General features: G+C 45.2%; 1 pseudogene; it reads left to right on the forward strand.

The window, feature by feature from the left end:
* Positions 1-5557: 5557 nt before the first annotated feature.
* Positions 5558-6334, forward strand: LOC106970208 (40S ribosomal protein S6-like; annotated as a pseudogene).
* Positions 6335-6728: the final 394 nt, after the last annotated feature.

Here is a 6728-nt window from a genome sequence, read left to right on the forward strand (position 1 = left end):
CGCCAGGGATGACATGTGGCGAGAGGTGGCAGACCAGCTGTACAGAGTGGTCCCATCTTGCTGTCCCCTCCCAGCCCTGCCTCCCCAGGCAGTAGGGGGGAGCAATCATCTCTCCCACAGTCCTGCTTTCTCATGGGGCTCTGGTAAGAAAGGGGGAGGGAGGAAAGCTGGAGCCCTCCTGAGACACCCAGGAGTACTGGGGCAGTCCCGTGTGGAAATCCTCTGGTAGCAGGTGCCACTTAAGGCTGAAAGGAGGCGTGTCGCCCCATGTTGCCCCATGTTGTTGTGCCAGCGTCCCTTCCTCAGGATGGAGCTGGCAAAGCACCGATGGGCCTTCAGGGGGAAAGTGTGTCAAGAAAAGGGTGGGAGTCGGGGCCCTGCCTTCAGACGTTTCCTTGACACCCCTATGTCACCACCAATGAATCATGCGAGCTAATGGCCTTGTGGCGTCATTACCTCTTATCCTCAAACAATATTCGAAATGAGATCGAACAAGCGGGAAGCAGCCCCATCACTCGCCCAGGCTGTGGATTCTGTGGGATGCGTGGCTGTGGCCCCTGGTGGCAGCTTTCTCTCATAAAACGTGCTTTGTAATCTAAGGAGGCGTGCTATTGTTTGAGGCAGAAGGACAACAGTCTTTTGTGTTGTGTGCTCTTGGTGCTAGGGTTTCAGGGCGAGGAGGGTGAAACCAGGTCCTGTGTACCTTCAAGGCCAGACACCCTGAGAAGTCGTGCCCGCCCATCTCCGTCGGGCCCCCTCTTGATCATAACCCAGCACAGCCCTGAATTCATTTTTCCAGAGTAAAACCCCTAATCCTTTCGGGGTACACAAGGGTTGGCTTTTCTTACATCGTTTTTAGGAGTTTGGGGGCGACACGGGCCCTCGGGAGCAGCCTCCCGGCGAATGCTGCCGGGGACTTCAACCTGCCTGCTCTCTAGTAGAACAGTCCAGCAGGCCTGGTACAGAGTTAAGCTCTCTGGCTAATGTGAAGGAGCATCCATTTCCTCGCGGGAAAAATGGGGATAACAATCAGGAAACCTACCGCAAAGGCAGAGAGCCCCTGAGAAGGCGTCAGCACCTTCACCAGCACCTGTAAATGTTTAATAACTGTTAGTCATGGTGATGGAGGTCTGTCGGTGTTCCACAGAAGGCTGCTGCTTGTGTTACTGGGCCATTTTCATTCTGACCAAGGTCAGTATGTTACATTTTAAGTAAGTCCTGAGCTTTGAACTGTCTGAACCCTCTGTGGGGTGTTGATTCCGGCTTCTGGCCTCATAGGGTTTCTCGGGGTAGGGGTGGGGGCCAATGGCCTTCGTCAAGCAGTTTGCATGAAAGGGACTTCATTCAAAGCCTTGTTGGATTAACTGGGGCTTCCTTTAAATAAGGGCTTGTTCTCAGAAGCTTTCTTTCTCCAACAAGGAGAAAGAATACAATGGACAGTCCTCATCACAGCTTGTCACAAACACCTGGCACATCTTTTCAGCCCAGAGTGAAAACACACACACATTCACTTGCTAACTCCAGGAACACAGCCTCAGCCTGACATTCCAGAAGCATTTGCTGACAAACTTCCTCCCAAATACAGTTATTTCCTGGAAGAACAGCAAAACCTGTTTTTGAATTGACAACACGGCTTCAGTTGCTGCTGAAGTTAAGTGAAGTTACTATTGTTACCACCGACTGACCTAAAAAAAAAAAATCTTAAAAGAATGACTTTTTTTTTTCCTTGCTTATCAACATGGAGACTGATTTATTGGTTAAGTCGATTTCAGGCAAAGACGGACTTAGGAATTGGGTGAACATGTTGCTTCTTTCAACCAAAAGAAAACTTCGTAAGTTGCTTAGGCAACATTTTACTTGGTTCTTCAAAAAGCAATTGTGACAAAGAGGAGAGAGAGATAAAGCACTTATGGAATATATAAAAACAGCAGCATTTGGGGTTGCACATAACAAAGAAATATCTTAAATACTTTTCAAAATATTCTAGGAGCCAATACACAAGGGCATGCTTCAGGAGAACGTAGGAATGCGAAGGGGAGGGCAGGGTGGAAACTACCCATTTCCTTTAACATCAGTGCGGAAAACAAAGCGGCATTCAACTTCACATACTGACTTCACACAGTTTGTAGATAACAGCCTGACTTACATCCAAGAAGCAAAGATGGAACCCTCACGCTGTGTATTTTCAGAAGTAATTGCATGGACACCAGGTGATGTACCCTTGCCTGGCAGATTTCCTTGGGAGGAGTCTCTGCGACTTACGAGAAGGCCGATCGGACACTTACTCCAGTGGCCTTGATGTCAGTTTTGAGGGGCAACTTGGAAGGATTCGTCTTCTTTACCCTCTGTCGACCCACCCAGCCCTAAATTTCACGAATAGTGTTTTGTGTGTAATTTGCATAACAATCTCACCCAGATGGGTCTCCATCCTACCACCTTTCCTGCAAGAAGACTGTGGAACATGTCTACATAGAAAATGAAGTCGAATTCATGGGCGTTTTCAAAGGAGCCTGTCAGATGTTTCTGCGAATACTCACATGCAATCTAAAACCCTTAGTGCAGGTTAAGAAGCCACGTGGAACACCATGGAAGACCATGGAAGGGGCATAAATCAGCGTGTTGTCTCAATGACCTGTTAAGGGAGGTGGTGGACCTTGGAGAGTTGGGCTTTTCTGTCCCTCTTGAACTTGAGGGTCACTTGGACAATGGTGGGCCCAACTCCTTGGGATGACCACAGGAAATGGGCCCTCAACTTTCCTAAAATAAAAGTCAAGAAAAGAATGCTTTGGTTGGTTTACAGCTGAGCACTGCCTCTAATGTGGTACTTAATACCACAACCAGACATTCATGCTCCTGAGTTGTCTCATGTATAGTAGAATGCTTTTCGCCTTTTTTTCAAATTGAGGAAATAAATATGAAGAGCTGGATTCCTTTATGTCACGTGAATTTTACTTTGTTCTCAAATAGGCAATATGGGTCGGAGATCAGAAAAATGGAAAAGGCAGACGGTGATGATGCTTGCTCCCAGCCCCCTGCTCCCAACTACCTCATTCTGCTCACCCCAAGTACTTACTTTTATGAATTTCTGGGATGTCCTTCCAGTTTCTTTATGCAAATACAAGCACTATGAATATGCACACTTATTTTCTCCTCTCGTACGCGAAAGCCAACATATTGCACACACTGTTCGGTGTCTTATTTTTTTCACTAGTGTGTCGTGGAGAGCCTCATATAGACTTAAAGTTTCTTCAACCATTTTTATAGCCACAGAATATTCCATCATATGGCTTCCTCAAAATCTATCGGCCCAGTCCCATGCTGACTGACACTTGGGTGTTTGCCGATCTTCTGCCGTTACATATAGCGCTGTAAGGATTAGATCCCAAGAATGGGAGTCGGAGAGTCAACGTGTTTGGGATTTTGACAGATATTTCCAAATTGCCCTCCGTGGGAGTTATTCCAACGTGTATTGTATGTGAGCATACCTACTTCCCCACAGCCTTGTCAAGATTGTTTTTGCCAAACTGATGGATGAAAATGGTACTTAGAAGAGTTTTACTTTGAATTATTCTTTTTACAAGTAAGGCTGAGCACATTTTTATATTTTAAAGGGCCATTTGTATTTAATTTTCTATAAACTTTTCATAATCATGAAATTGTGAGTTAACATATTATCTTTTTTTATAGTCTTTGCCCATTTAGCTATTGGATTTTATATGTTTTTGATTTCTAATCCGCAATGTGAATTACAAATATTTTTGACATTTGTCCCCCCCTTTTTTTTATTTTGCCTTTCAGGTTTTTCTTATATACAGTAAATTTGATTAATCTTTTCTTTTAAGGTCTGTGGATTTAGAGGCTTAGTTAGAAAGGTTGCCCAATCCAAAGTCAGAAGGGAATCCACCCACATTTTCTTCTAATTCTTTTGTGGGCTTGATTTTTAACATTTAAATCTTAGACTATTTGGAGTTTGTCTTGATATATGATGTATAGATCCAACTTCATTTTTTTTACATACAGCTACCATTTGTTGCAACACCCATTATTAGAAAGGCCAACTTTTCCCACTGATTTGAAATACCACTTTTTAATCTATGCTAAGTTCCTGTATGTATTTGGGTCGATTTCTGGATTTTCTCTTCCATTGGTCTGTTTGTGTCCCAGTTCCATGTTATTTTAATTACTAATTTTAATTTACTTTTGTATGTAATATGTTTTCCATCCCGGCAAATATTGCTGTGAAGTAAACCACCCCAAAACTTGGTCATTCCAAATAAAATTGTTGTATTATATCTCCCAGTCTCTGTAAGTCAGGAATTGAGGTAAGTCACAGCTGGATGGTTTATCAGACAGTTAGGTTACCAGACAGTAACTACAAGTAGGAAAGTGTTGGAGGAGAGAAGCTGGAGCAGCTAGGGGCTGGCCAGCCATCTCTTTCTCATCAGGTGACTTCAAGGTTTCTGTACGTGGACTCTCTACAGGAGCTGGTTTGGGCTTCCTCACAGCATGGTGGCTTCAGAGAAGCGGGAAGGTTTACATGGCAGCTCAGAGTGACAGTGCAAGTGCTCCCAGGAACTAGAAGCTGTCTAGTCTTTCTGACCCAGGCAGCATCCCATCCTCTGTGTTTGTCTTACTGCCAATGACTCCATCCCCTCCAAAGCCAAGAAGAGGAAACATGACCCCACCTCCCAGGAGGGCAAATGTCAAGGTCACACTGTAAGAAAAACACGTGGGGTAGGAGATACCGCTGCTGCCAGTGTGGGAAAATACAACCTGCCACGTGTTCTGATTGGGCTGGAACACCCTTCATTGGTCTTCCATTTCAGAGTTTTCCTGACTGTTCTTACCAGGAGAAGTCTTTCAAGTAGGCTTTTTACAAATCTGACACTTGAGGCGAATTCACTGATAATCGTGGGTTAACCTTTTATCTTTCTCATAAAGTGCATTTGATTCTCGTTATGGACAATCTCTCACTATCAGATGTGATTCGTTTCTGAAAAATAGGCTTTTAACAAATCAAGCAATAGGGATGAATGTTGGGTTTGGCAGGGGAGGGGGTGGTTCTGAGACAAAAAGCACTGCCCCGACCCATGTAGTAATGGATTCGAGTTGGAGACATCCTATGAATTCACATTTAGCTTAATATAAATACAAATCGTTAAATATAGAAATACTTATAGATATGTGTATATGCACAAGTTGGTATAAACACACAGATTTCCTTGCTCTGTTGGCTGAGAGGGTCTAGCAGCAATATCCCAGGAGCAATGAGCATACCTGGTGCCCAGCTTTTGGTTTCTAAAGTCATTCTCAAGTAAAAGAAAGCACAGCTCCTCAGAAATGGCTGATACCAGGGGCACCCGGGTGGCTCAGTCAGTTAAGCATCTGACTCGGGCTCAGGTCATGATCTCAGGTTTTGTGAGTTCGAGCCCCACGTCGGGCTCTGTGCTGACAGCTCAGAGCCTGGAGCCTGCTTCAGATTTTCTGTCTCCCTCTCTCTCTGCCCCTCCCCTGCTTGTGCTCGCTCTCTCTCAAAAATAAATAAACATAGACCACAATGAAGCTGAACATCTCTTTCCCAGCCACTGGCTGCCAGAAACTCATTGAAGTGGACCATGAACGCAAACTTCGTAACTTTTGTGGTACGAATGGCCACAGAAGTTGCTGCTGATGCTGTAGGGGAAGAATGGAAGGGTTACGTGGTCCGAATCAGTGGTGGCAATGACAAACAAGGCTTCCCCATGAAGCAGGGTGTCTTGACCCATGGCCGTGTCCACCTACTGCTGAGTAAGGGGCATTCCTGCTACCGACCACGGAAGACTGGAGAAAGCGCAAATCTGCTCGGGGTTGCATCGTGGATGCCAATCTCAGTGTTCTCAACTTGGTCATCGTGAAAAAAGGGGAGAAGGATATTCCTGGACTCACTGATACCACCGTGCCTCATCGCCTGGGGTCCAAGAGAGCTAGCAGAATCCACAAGCTTTTCAATCTCTCAAAGGAAGATGATGTCTGCCAGTATGTTGTGAGAAAGCCCCTAAACAAAGAAGGTAAGAAACCTTGAACCAAAGCACCCAAAGCGTCTTGTTACACGTGTCCTCCAACACAAACTTCGTCGGCGCATTGCTTTGAAGAAGCAGCGCACGAAGAAAAACAAGGAAGAGGCTCAGAAGTCGCTAAGCTTTTGGCCAGAATGAAGGAGGCCAAAGAAAAGCACCAGGGACAGATTGCCAAGAGACGGAGGCTGTCTTCTCTGACAGCTTCTACCTCAAAGTCTGAGTCCAGTCAAAAATGAGACTGTTGTAAGAGGAACAAATAAATAAGATCAGACATCAAACCACCTTTATTGCTTTTCTTCATTCAGAAGAAACAGACAAATGGAGAGAAACTCCGGTCACAGGAAAGGGAGTATTGTCCATCTGATGGCATATGAAGTGTGCAGGAGATCCCGTCAAGTGGAGGGGCTGAGACCACACTGGGACAGTGGTAGAGATGGCCGGGATGGTGTTCTGGGGGGGGGGGGGGGGGGGGCGGGGAATGGGTGGATAGGTCGGGAAAGGATTCTGAGCAGAATGTCCGTTGCTTTTTCAGTGAGTCATGGAACAACTTGGGGGAAATAAAAGACAGACTATTAAATAAATAAATAAATAAATAAATAAATAAATAAATAATTGCCTAGACAAAGAAGTGGAGGGGAAGAGAGACATATCTCCCTTTCAGAAGAATTCTGA

Source organism: Acinonyx jubatus, chromosome C1 (assembly GCF_027475565.1).
Source record: "Acinonyx jubatus isolate Ajub_Pintada_27869175 chromosome C1, VMU_Ajub_asm_v1.0, whole genome shotgun sequence".
NCBI lineage: Eukaryota > Metazoa > Chordata > Mammalia > Carnivora > Felidae > Acinonyx > Acinonyx jubatus.